Source organism: Rissa tridactyla, chromosome 1, assembly GCF_028500815.1.
Source record: "Rissa tridactyla isolate bRisTri1 chromosome 1, bRisTri1.patW.cur.20221130, whole genome shotgun sequence".
NCBI classification, from domain to species: Eukaryota; Metazoa; Chordata; class Aves; order Charadriiformes; family Laridae; genus Rissa; species Rissa tridactyla.
In genome coordinates this window covers 73,960,613-73,974,227 of record NC_071466.1, presented here as the reverse complement: position 1 = coordinate 73,974,227, position 13,615 = coordinate 73,960,613, and positions in this window count along the sequence as shown.

The following is a 13,615-nucleotide window of genomic DNA, read 5'->3' as shown; positions in this document are numbered from 1 at the left end:
CGTATTGCCTGCTGTGGGTGGGGGAGTCTGGTTGGTGTCTTTGAAGGCTGTGATCAGTCTCCAAAGGGTGCGTAGGGGGCAGAAAGCGAAGCACAGGAGGGGCTTGTTGGGCACAGCTTTATTAGTGGTGGGGCTGACTTGTTCAGCTAATGCCCTTCTTTGCAAGCCCCCGTTGCCTTTGATGGTGTGGATGCATGTGGTCTCATCCCACCTCCGACAGCATCTTCAGAAGATGGATCTGCTGCACAAGGCTGGCTGTGAAAAGAAGAGCGGAATGCTGCTCCTCCAGATTTACCTTTGTTATTTAATACCTGGGCACAGGAGTGCCTTGTAAACCTGGCATATTTGCTTGAGAAGATTGATATTGTAACATTCTCTCTTGCAAATCTCACTGAAGGAGAAGCTGATACTGAAGAGTGGAGTGAGGATTTCCCCCCATTTTTAGCTGGAGCAAGGCAAATAACACTGAGCCGGTTATTAACCAGTTGCTGTGCTCACCGGATTAGCTGAATTTGTCTCTGCGCCCTCTCTCTGTCTTCTCCCAGGGCCCCCTGAGGCCCCACAATTTCACTTCTCCCACAGGACTCATGCTTCTGTGGTGGGACCGCAGCGCTGGCTTTCGCAGCTGCTCTGCTCTCCTCTGCCCTCACAGTTTATTCTCACCGGTAGTCTGCAGATGGAGGAATGAGGTGACCCAAAACAACCTTCTTAAATTGCTGCTTTATCTGCAAAAACAAAGCCCAGCTTTGTAGGAAGAAAGGCTACAGGTGTCAAAGTGGCCCTTGATGTGCTAGGTGAGCAGTTTCAGTCCAGGAGCATTTTACCTGGGGTGTTGGCATCAGTGTTTTGCTGACTATCCCTTGCCCAGCCCTTGAATGACTGATGCCTAAAACCACGTTGGTGCTCCCAGAGCCGATGTGGGGAGCTTCTCTGTGCAGCAACCTGTGCGGCATCCGTGCAAGCAGCTCCTTCATGTCGTGGATGGAGTGATGCACTTCACTCGTAGAGAGAAGCAGCAATACATTTATTGATGTAAAAGAGGGATTTAAAGATGTTTGATAGTAAAAGTGACAGTGTTTTAACAAGACTCGATGGCAAGGCACACTTGGTTATTTGAGGCATAGAGAACAGTGTCAGGCAGAGCTGCCAGGGAGACCCTCCCGTTGAGTCAAGGTTCAGAAAGGACACCTTGCTTTCTAAACTGCTCAAAGAGGAGTCCAGGTGCAGCTGGATCCAGTCCTAGTCCCAGACTTGGTCAACAGTTTATGTCTAGCAGATTATATATGTACAATCAACCTTTTATATCACTTAGCTAAATTTACAAAGTTTAGCATACTATTAGTCACTTATCAAGGATCTGTTGTAGCAAAGAATCTCTGAATCTTGAGAAGTAACCTTGAGAGTCTTCCCTACTCAAGGGGAGATCCTGGCATGCAACCTGCTGCCGTGCAGGAGAGCTCCAAGGGCTCTTGGGCTGTTCACTGTTTATGGAGGTAAGATGATTGATTTACAGTCATATTTGCATATTGACCACAGCACCAGTATTGTGGTGAGGTGGGCGCATTGCTCAAGTTAGCCCTTGGCTATTGTGTTGTTGCCTTTATCCCTGAAACCATGTTGAGCTGGATGCAGCCATCACGAGTGCATGCACCCATTATGACCACCACAGATGGTTATCACTTGGGCAGGGTCATGGGAGATAAAGGTCAGGTTGGCGGTGGAGCACACCATCACACTCCACCCCGTGGCTACAGTCAATTCATCTTATTCTCACAGAGTGGTGGTGCGGTCACCTCTTGCCTGTGTGCCATAAATACTATATTGGTAACTTATGCGCTTACAGGTCCACGGTAAGTAGGTAGTGAAGTATTGCTCTTTGCTATGTATTAGCTTGTATGTTTTGGATGGTTGGAGTTGGGTTATTAGTTTTATCATGTACCAAAACTGTCTATACAATGTATTATTAAGCAATAGACATATTAATCACAATTGGGTGAAGCATGAGATTAAAAACTCCTGTTGCTGTTGGTGACCATCCGTCACGGTTTGGGCTGGACTGGCCACTGAGATGAATGACAGGTGCTCTCCCCCACTTCTCGCTCCAAGGAGACGAGAGAGAGAGATAAAGAAGTTCATGAGTTTAGAAAAAAACTAAACTACTTTAATTAAAATATTAATAAATTAATTAAAAATAAAATAATGAAATACATACAATATACACAAAACCGTATCAAGCTCCCAGGATGATGATCGCATCACCAGCAGGCACAGGGAAAGTCCCAGACTCGACCCAGCAATGGACAGGAGCTGGATTCCAGATCTGGATGCAGGAATGCTTGGATCAGGATCAAAGGCAGATGAAGAGACCGACTCCTCCTTGGACACCGGCCGTTGAAGAAAAGAGGGCTGACCCTTTGATCCCTCAGCTTTTATACTGAGCATGGAGCAGATGGGATGGAATAGCCTGTTGGTCAGTTTTGGGTCACCTGTCCCGTCCCCTCCTCCCCGCAGGTGCGACCCCTCCATGCTTTTCCTCTTCCAACCCTCCAACAGGGCAAACAACAAAGTGAGCTGACCTTGGTTATAGCAATAAGTATAAGCAAGAGCCCCTCCACATACCATTCCTTGGCATAATCAGGTCTGAAAGTAAACAGTTTCTGTGCAATATGCTGTTAATTTCAGAGAGTTTAGTTAGTTAGAAGAGGCTTAGCTAAAAAGAAAAGTAAAATTACTGAACAGCAAGTTGGTTCTGTTTAACCTCAAACCAGGACACCATCCAAGAAGAGTTTTCCACCAATGGTGTTCTCCATCTTTCTTCATTCTTTCCAAGACATGGTGTATCTCTTTTGTATCATGCCGAATGGTGATTAGAGTTTTGTGTCCATGGTTTTGGATTCATTCTACCAGCTGACACAGGTCATCGTGTTGTAGTAGTTTCTTCACCAATGTGAGATTCATTCCGATGGTGGTAGGCAACAAATCTTGACTCAATGTATAATTAGATCGTAACAAATAATAAGATGTAACAGGAACTGAATAATTGAAGTCTCATCCCATAACTTTAATAAAGTTACAAACACAAATATTAGAGCGATTGCTTTTATCTATAGTAATGTTGTCTACTAATACAAAATCACAAAGGGTTTTCATACAAACACGTCTTTTTCCAATATGTATATAAGTATGTAAGTATGGTTCCAGGAATTTCATCAAGATGTATTTCATAATGACAAACATTTTGTTCAGTGTCAGGACAGATGTCTTGGTCTTTGATGGTGTTAGTCTCACAAATAAATTCTTGTTACTCTTATACAACGCATGCGTTAACATCAACAGTCTGCCATTTGTTTCCATTTTGTTGGGCCCATACTCTATGTTCTAATGGACAGATTATAGCTCCATTGTGATTTAATCCTAGCGCAATGATTGGGTATATGGTATATACCAAAGCATTGTGTATTGTTTGGACAAAAGGTGTTGCCTTATTGTTCATGGGCTCATAGGTAAAAATGACTAAATACCACCAGGACTGGAATTCCCTTTCAAATTCAGTTGCGTTATCTCAGACTACCTTTTGAATTCCAGTAGGTAAGGTGTCCTCTTCACCTTCTCTTATAATTGCTGCTACCATAGATTGTGTCCACAGCTGAGCTTAGATACAAGTCAGAGCTAAAGAAACATTATTTTGGTCTCTTTCATTAATTCTTTCCCACTGAGAGAGTGTATCTGATAAAAGCCAAAAACAATGGGTGTAAGCAGCATTGTAAGGGTTTGAAATAGTGACATGAACACAGCATTTCCATTTGCCATCCTGAGGGGTGCTGTAAAAGCAAATACAGATTTGTTTCAGTGGGGAGAGTCCGAACAGGTTACCCCGTTAAAAAGAAGGAAAAATCCATCGTACACTAATTCTATTACTTGTTTGCTGGTGGTAATATCTAATGCAATGCCCTTATACTGCCATTTACCATTTACCCTTTTTGCTGAAGCATCCATAAACCGAATGTCTTCTGTTGGTATACCCTCAGTGAGAGGCAGTGCATCCAGAATGGGTGAAGACTGAAGGCTGTTGTAAAGCTAAAGGGTTTGTGTTTATGGGCATCTGCAATTTGCTGACCTTAGTGTGTCCTTCAGTCAATTGCGTATTTTCTGCAACTCCTGTTAGGTAAGGTAGGCACACCATTTTCTGACAGTGGGTTTTTGTGCAACTCCTGGGGGAGCAGTCCGCTTTAGGATTGCTTCTAGTAAATTAAATAGTCCTCTAGTTTGCATGGGTTGTCCCTGATGTGTTTTGTCAACTTTTTTAACTGCTCGGACGAAAGATAAAAGTCCTTTTTCCTATGCAGAGTATTGTTGTTCTGTTTCTTTAAATGCGGTTGAGCTAAACAATAAAGGTCTTTTTGGCCCATCAGGACCAGTTTGGAACAGGTTACAGTAAGCAGCGTGTTTCTGCAAAACCCCATTCGGTTTTAATAGTATGTGGGTGTGCACTGGTCCCGACGCCCAGTATGTTTTTAATTCTTCAATTAGAGTTTTCATCACCTCATTATATTCTAGTTTCCATTCCCAGGATTTGCCTTTCCATAAGAGTGAGTATAATGGACGGGAAATAGTAGAAAAATCCAGGCATATGCTTCCTCCAGTATCCTAAAGTTCCCATTAATTGCTGGAACGCCTTCCTTGACTAGGGTGTTTGCAGTTCTTCGATTTTTTCCTAAGGTATCCGGAGGAATCACAGCATTGCCTGTCATCCAACAAGTACCTAAAAAGTTTACTTCTTTGATTGGTCCCTGGCATTTTCTGGGTGGAATCTCAATTTCTACTTTATTTAGTGCTTGCCACACTGCTGCTGCTGCTTTCCCCACTGTCTCGGGGAAAGTTCCTCCAACCAGAATATCATCTGTATATTGGTACAGTTTCACATGTTGGGGGAGTGAGACTGTCTGTAAAAGTTCAGCAAGTGCAGCATGAAAAATTGTGGGTGAGCGTTTATACCTCTCTGGGAGCCTGTTAAAGGTGTATTTATTCCCTCCCAAATGAAAGCAAACTTTTCTTTATCCTCTTTCTTCAAAGGAACTGCTTTTACATCTAGCGCTGCCATCCTTGGTGTGCGGCTGCTTGCAAAGTAGCTGTTAAGTTTGCAATGTTTGGTACAGCGGCTGTTACAGGTGCTGATAATCAACTGTTAAACGCCAGCTCCCACCTGGTTATCGCTTGGGCAGGGTTATGGGAGATAAAGGTAAGGTTGGCGGTGGAGCACACTGGAGCACACCGTGGGCTTTGTTGTCTCTCACCATGTGCGCCGAGAAGATTACATCTGTATTTTCCATTCTCCCCTCTGGCTGCATCTTCGCAGAGCCACAGAAGCACCGAGTGACTGAGCTTGGAGAGGACCTCTGGAGATCTCTAGTCCAACCCCTTGTTCAAAGCCGTACCAACTTTGAAGCTAGATTAGGTTTCCCAGGGTGTTCCACTGTCATGTTTTGAACACCTGTGAGGTTGGAGATTCTGCAGCCTCCCTGTGCAACCTGGTACAGTGCTTAACCACCCACTATGTTTTTTGTGAAAAACGCCTTTTCTTTTATCAAGTCCAAATTTGCCTTGTTGCAACATGTGGCTGTTGCTTCTGACTGTCTTGCTGTGCACCTCTGAGAAAAGTATGACTCCATCTTCTCTATAAGCTCCACAGAGGTACCTGGAAATGTCTCCCAAAAGCCTTGTCTCCTCCAGTCTGAGCAGACCTAGTTCCTTCAGCCTCTGCTTGTATGAGTTGTGCTCCAGCTTGGTGGCCCACGCTGGTCTACAGCAGGTCAGGGGCTGTTTTATACTGGGGAGCCCAAAACTCAGCACAAGTGCCAAGGAGATGAGAGGCATCGTTTCCCTGGACCTGCTGGTGTTACTTTTCCTAATGCAGCCCAGGAGGCTGTTAGCCGCCTTTGCTGCAAGGGTGCATTACCCACTTGTCAACTTGGTCAACCCAGGGCTTTCTCTGCAGAGCTGCTTTCAAATGGGCTTGTTCTCCAGCATGTACTGGTGCTTTTCCATCACAGGTGAGGGACTTGGCAGCACCTGAGATTTCATGAGATTCTTGTCCAGTCTGTCCACATTCCTTTGGTGGGCAGTCCTATCCCCCCAAGAGAGAACTTGCTGGGAGTGCTCTCTGTCCCACGTTGGTACTGAGGACACTAAGCAGTACTAGCTGCAGGATCAGTCCCCAGGGGGTGCCCCTAGTAGCTGGCCACCAGCAAGACTCTGAACTGTTGGCCATCAACCTTGGGCCACAACAGCCCAGCTGGCTCTTCAGCCTCCGCATAGAGCAACCTGGCGGTCCTGCTGCTGAAATAGCTTGGGTACGTGGTAAGTCCATGACACCTACCTATAGTGCACATAGCAAGGGCCACGATGATCCAGTCAATAAATAGTATTGATGAACTATCAGTAGGCAGCCCTTCATTGATCACAGCAGTCACACGAGAGAGACAATTCTGGCTTACCCAGAAGCCAGACTGCAGGCCACTGGGTCAGATCGGAACCAGCTACTCTACTCTTCTCTCCTGTGTCTGGCAGGAGGGAAGGACAGCCTCTGGCAATTGAAAGCTGCAGGGAAGACATCTGTGGGTTAAGATGGTCCCCTGTATGGCCCTTGTGGCTCAAGCGTGCAGCCACGTCTTGTTAGAGATTGTCTCTGTTCCTAAGGAAAAGGTACAAAAAAATACGCTGCCAGGATTGTTATTATTATGACAGGAATTTATATCCCTGATTTCCATAATTGTGTACATATTCAAACCCCTCCTTGAACTCTTGTCAGTTCCTTGACCTGAATCAACTGAGGTGTGGCTGAATAGGCAGGGAAGTCGTAAAATAAGACCTGGTTTAAAGGACAGAAATGGGAGTAATTTTCTCCTTGTCTGCCTTCCAGCAAAAAACCTTGCCAGTTCTTGGAAATGAAGAGTTTTCAGAAGGTGGAGGGCTGCAGCAGGGCAGCTCACAGGGTGAAGGCACAAGAGAGTCTCAAGTCAGCTGTGTCCTCACTGTGTGGGTTTTGCTAATTAGCTTAACTTAGCTAATTAAGCTTAAAAAGCTTAAAAGAGTAAGAAATGAGTGATCCTAGTTGTGCCTTCAGGGCAGAAACTAGGCTGATATAAGTTTCCCAAAGCAATTGAGTCCATTTAAGCTGTGGGAGGTTACCCAGCCAGTGGCAGGGAGGCAGGATGCTCTGGGTGCTGGGAGCTCCAACACTGGGGCAGGTCCCTTGTCCAGAGGCTGCACCGTGGCCTCGTGAGGAGATGGAAGGGCATGTAGATGGTTGAGGCGTGTGAAGAACTGGTGAAACTTCATGGACAAGAGGAACAGCCTAGAAGGCGTAGGCTGCACCCAAGCTGTAATGCAGCCAGGCTGTGGCACTGGAAATTAGAGAGCTTGTAGAGGAGCATTTCCACTAGAAGCAAGGGAAAGCTGAGAGACGCAGGGGACTACCTGATCTGAACTGGTGTGGTCTACATGGTGGACATGGGTGACATTCAGTTTACCTCTGAAAAAAATCAGGAGGAGGATACACGGCATGACCAACAATAAATAAGAAAGACAAAATAGACAGAATACAGTGGCAAGGGTTCGGCACATGCAATATTAAGCACTGAAGCGAGGGCAAACTTAAAAGTGCTTCTGCACCATTGCTAGAGGCTTCAAAAGCAAGGCAGAAGAACCCAAATGCCTGGTGCCAAATGACAACCCAAGACAGCAGGCATCTCAGAGACTTGGTGGAGGCTAGAAAACCAATGAGATACAGCACTGCCAGCCTTATAGGAACGACAGAGTGGGATGTAAGGGTGGAGGAGTGATGCCGTATGTGAAGGATAGAAGTGTAACAGCATAAAGATATTACAGGAAAACAGAAGCACGCTAAAAACCTGAGGGTGGAAATCCCAGCTGATATTGATATCATTTTATTGATAAAAATGACAAAGTAAGACTGTACAATTGATCTTCTACAAGGACAAAGTGAGAGTGGTCAGTGAGACCAGACAAGCAGCAAATACAGGACCGTGGTACGAGTGGGAGCCTGTGTATAGGCTGGATCAGCAGCTCATCAGGATGAGAGGCAGAAGCAGAATTTTTGGTGGCAATAAATCACTGCTTCCGGGAAGAGCTGGTATGGGAACCCACAAAAACAAGTACTAGGGATCAGTGCAAGGGCTTCATTTGAGTTTTAGTGGGACACTGCTCTGAGGTTGCAATCCTGCAACATGATCCTTTTTAACACTGAAATGGGAAAAAGCAGGCCACATGCATCCAATATGGGAGCACACAGTTTCAACAAGTCTCCAGCAAAAAGGAGTAGCCCCAAACCGAAAAAGCCTGCAAGCATCCTGGATGCTGTTCAGAAATACCATGTTAGAAGCCCACACTAAAAGGATGCCACAATGTTGTAGTAAAGTTGATATTAACACGACAAATGAAATGTAATGTGTAAAAGCAGCAACGAAGGGCACCTCCTGTTGCTGCTAAAAGTCCTCTGTACAGCCCCAACCCTCTTTGATCATTTATAGAGAAATAGTAACTAGACATGATTTATATAAGATTAAACTAAGGAACTAACTACTAGACAATGTAGCTTTGTTAATAAGCAGGATATTTCTGTCAAGAGAAGGATGAACTGTAGGCCTGGTCAGCAAATCGAGAAAACCACCTTGAACTGCCAAGATTAGAGGAGAAGTAGATAAAAGATAATTTCGGGAGGGGGAGAGCACGACCACTGACTCATTAACCACCTACCCAAATCATAGAATCATAGAATCATAGGGTTGGAAGGGACCTCTGGAGATCATCTAGTCCAACCCCCCTGCCAGAGCAGGGTCACCTACAGCAGGTTGCACAGGAACACGTCCAGGTGGGTTTTGAATGTCTCCAGAGACGGAGACTCCACCACCTCTCTGGGCAGCCTGTTCCAGTGCTCTGCCACCCTCAAAGAAGTTCCTCCTCATGTTTAGGTGGAACTTCCTATGCTCAAGTTTGTGCCCATTACCTCTTGCCCTGTCCCTGGGCACCACTGAAAGGAGCCTGGCCCCATCCTCCTGACACCCACCCTTTAAGTATTTATAAGTGTTGATAAGGTCCCCCCTCAGCTGTCTTTTTTCCAGACTGAAGAGACGCAAATCCCACAGCCTTTCTTCATAAGAGAGGTGTTCGAGTCCCCTAATCACCTTGGTAGCCCTTTGCTGTACCCTCTCCAGCAGTTCCCTGTCCCTCTTGAACCGGGGATCCCAGAACTGGACACAGTACTCCAGGTGCGGCCTCACCAAGGCAGAGTAGAGGGGGAGGATGACCTCCCTCGACCTGCTGGCCACACTCTTCTTGATGCACCCCAGGATGCCATTGGCCTTCTTGGCCACAAGGGCACATTGCTGGCTCATGGTCATCCTGTTGTCCACCAGGACTCCCAGGTCTCTTTCCACCGAGCTGCTCTCCAGCAGGTCAGCCCCCAACCTGTACTGGTGCATGGGGTTATTCCTCCCCACGTGCAGCACCCTACACTTGCCCTTGTTGAATTTCATAAGGTTCCTCTTTGCTCAAATCTCCAACCTGTCCAGGTCTCTCTGTACGGCGGCACAGCCTTCCGGTGTGTCAGCCACCCCCCCCAGCTTTGTGTCATCAGCAAACTTGCTGAGGGTGCACTCTATCCCCTCATCCAGGTCATTGATGAATATATTGGACAGGACTGGGCCCAGTACTGACCCCTGGGGAACACCGCTCGTCACTGACCTCCAACTAGACTCTGTGCCCCTAATCACGACCCTCTGAGCTCTGTCTTTCAACCAGTTTTCTATCCACCTTACTGTCCATTCATCAAGCCCACTCTTCCTAAGCTTCCCTATGAGGATGCTGTGAGAGATGCTGTCGAACGACTTGCTTAAGTCAAGGTAGACCACATCTACTGCCCTCCCCTCATCTATCCATCCAGCCAAATGATACCTCCTACTCAAAAGAGAACAATGGAAGAAGACAGAGTTTGCGCACTAATTTACATAGGAAGCAAAGAAATCTCGACCAATCATTAAAAAGAATAACAGTGAATATGTATTAACTGTTAGAACATGTAATAATCAGTGTACAAAAAGGGAAATTTTTGAAACTAAGGTGTGCTCCCTTGGGACGAGCACCCCATTTCTGTGCATTAATGGAATAAACTTGGAAATACCTCTGCTCTGTGTGCTATTGGCTTGCACACCAGGTAAAGAACCCAGATTTGGGACAACAACAACTCAAGAAAAAAACAAAATGGTGCCCCCTCAAAGGAAAAGTTAGGTGACTGCCAAGGGATCCGGCTGCTGTGCAGGAAACGGAAAGCTTGTCCGTATGCGAATTGGTGATAAATTGATATAAACCACAGGAGGTCACATGTAAACAAGGAAAAGATCTGAAAAAGGGTTTGGAAAGTGTGGTGCAAGGGATGATCAAACTGTTAGCAAAAGGTCTTCAAATACATCAAAAGCAGCTAGGGGAAGGTTAGGGCTGCTTGGTGAAAAACGTGTGAAAGGGGCACTCAAGGTGACAAAGCCTTTGTAGCCTTTGTGCCAGTCTTTACTGTGGAGGCTGTGGGGAGGTTCCCACCCTGAGACAGTTGATAGGAGCAAGATTAATTCAGTATAAAGAGTAAGTAAGTACTGGAGCAAACAGAAAGCCTCCCTGACAGCGAGTCCACCCCGGATGGGACAGCCTGGCGTCACTGAGCTGTGCCCAGCAGAGCAGGCAGCCTGGCCAGCGTGATGGTGGGTGGCCAGTGTCACCCCCGACTGCAGGACCAGCTCCAGAAGGGTCTTTGGGACCACAGGCTGCTGCCCGTCCTGGGCAATATGAGAAAGTGTACGTTAAAGATAAGGTCACTGAGGAGATAGATAAACCTTTTCAGCTGGGAGACGGTCAGCCCAGCTCCCAGAAGGGGCAATCCTGCCATGGTTCCTGATGGTCTTCAGGAACAGTGCCAGTGAGTACATGATAAAGGTCAGTGGGTGAAGCATAGCTGGGTCTTCAAATAGGATTTTATAATGATTCAAACCAGCATTACTGAGGAACCTACAGCCATGGCTTTGCTGCTGTGGAGGCCAACAGCACCAGCACATTCCCAAAGCGACTGGATGGATTCATGGACAACAGTGCCATACAAAGGGTGGACGTGCCTCCTGCCACTCCTCTTAAAACAGCTGGGGATGCTGGGGGCATAGGAGAAAAATGGACTGCAGAAAGCAGACAAGCTCATGTGTCCTCCTCAGGCAGCATCTCCTCCTGCTGCTGCTGGAGACAGATTTCAGGGGTGACCGACCACCAGTATGACCCACACGGCGTTTCTCATATTCATCTGACACCTCCAGATTAAAGGGAAGCCAGTGTTGCCCTTTCTTGCCTGGATGAAAAGTGAGGTTGTTTTTATCAGGAAAAAACCCCCGTAAGATGAGCCTAGTATTTCGGGGTGTAGTCCTGAGTGTCCCCAAGGCAACTACCAGAGAAGCACTGTTCTGGGAACAGGTTGCTGGCTAGGAAATCACAGCCCACTTGTTTTTTAATGAGTAACAAAGCAGAACAAACGCGGTTATTCAGCACTGCATTGCTGCGGTGGCATTTCCCTTTGTTTTCTGCATGTCTCAGAGAGAGAGACATGGACGTGTGGCTCAAACCGAGCCAACTCCCGTGTTCAGAGTCAGTCACCAGAGCAATCTGTTTGCCCACGTGGTTTATGGCTCTGGCCCACGGGAGCTTGTTGTTGGCAGCGGTTTCCAACTGCTTCAGTTACTGCTGAAACAGGTTGTTTAATTGCTCCCTCTGCCTGGTGTCTATGGAAGCCGGTCATTGCAGCCCCAGACTTTAGACAGATCCCTGCCTGAGCTGTGAAGAGATCGGCCCATACGGCCGGCAGCTTAACAAGTCCATGAGAGAGAAAGCTTGCCCCCACGCATTTGCTGTTTACTGTAAGAAGCACATTTAAATACATTTCCCAATACTGACATGGGTTGTAAAGACAAAGCATAGGACTCCAACAGAGAAGATTTTTCTTCCCTGTCTGCAATTTGTTGTCTTTTTGATATGCTGATTCTGATGCAGCGATGTTAGCCTGGAAAGATCCTTAACCAACACCTTTGCATTTCCCCACTCTACAGTAGCAGGACATACAGCTATTTTGACACGTTGGTCTTGTTTGTTCTTTAAAATGCCCAGTGCATGTTGCACTGCTTCATTACCCTGAAAGTTTTTTGAAGTATCCAACACAAACCTGCTGCCAAACTCGATGCTACCTGCCTTACCCTCAAGGAGAAGGGAAGGACGTGGGGCATTGCCCTCCATTTCTTTTGCATATTAGCAAATTGTAACTGTGTCTTCTTTCTCTTTTCTGGAAAAAAAGAAAATCTAATTCCTTGCTTCCTATAGGCTGTACCTTCTGTTTGAGTTGCAATCCTCCTGAGCACGTTTTTGTTGGTGTGACAGACTGTAGCTGAGCCTCACTGATGCTGACAGCTGAACAGCTGAGAGGAGAATTACGCCAAGTGCTTCATACACAGTGCTATAATAAAGATAAACCCCTAAATGGGATTTCCCCTCCGCTCTTTTTCTTTTCCTCCCCCCTGGCCTGGCATTGACTCGTTCAGGTCCCACTGTCCCCCCCAGCCCATTCTGCAGGATGGTCGCCCACCCGCTCCTCCCCTGTTTACGCTCCTGCTTTAGCTCGTAGAGTGTTTTGCACCCATGTTTACTTTATTTCAGTACTTTTATTCCAAACAGGTTTCCATAGTTTCTAACCACGAGTGAAAGTGCTCGTGTTCCCTCTCAGTATGGGCATCACCCACGGCTTGATAGCTCCTGATAGTTCACCATTCATTTTCCAACCACAAGTTTGAGAGAAACTGGTGTAGGACAGACTTGTGAGGCTCCACTTGAAAGGTCTCACCAGTTTGGCCACAAGCTGCTGATAAGCGGTGCTTTTTGTACTTATCTTAAGGCCCGTCATGAATGAGGGCACTTCTGATTGCTGCCTTATTGAGCTCATGATATGGCACAACCACAGCTTCTCTCTTGGCCACTTTTACCTATTGAGATAAGGACTTTGGTTGGTCTGAGGTAGTATTTCCCTGCCAAGCCAGGCTGCCAGAGCCCTCCTGACTGTTTCTTGCTGCTTCATTGTCCCCCAGGTTCTCAAGAAGCAATCATTCAGTCCTTCACCCTAGCATCTTCCTCGGTGTTGCAGCCAGGCGCCCTGGTCTGTGATTCCCTGGACCTTTCTTTCCCCTCCGATTTGGCTTTTCTCTTTCCTGACCTGTTCTGGTGGGCTGACCTTGGCTGAATGCCAGGTGCCTGCCAAGCTGCTCCATCACTTCTCTCACCCCAGGACAAGGCGGGGAGATAAGAAGATGGAAAAGAACCTCATGGGCCAAGATAACGACAGTGTAATGAAGCAAAAGCAAAGGCTGTGCGTGGAAGCAAAGGAAAACAAAAGATTTATTCTCTACTTCCCAACAGCGGGTAATGTCCAGCCACTTCATGGGAAGCAGAGCTTCTGGACACGTAGCAGTTGCTCTGGAAGACAGATGTCGTCATAATGAATGGTCCCTCCCCCTCCTCCTTTCTC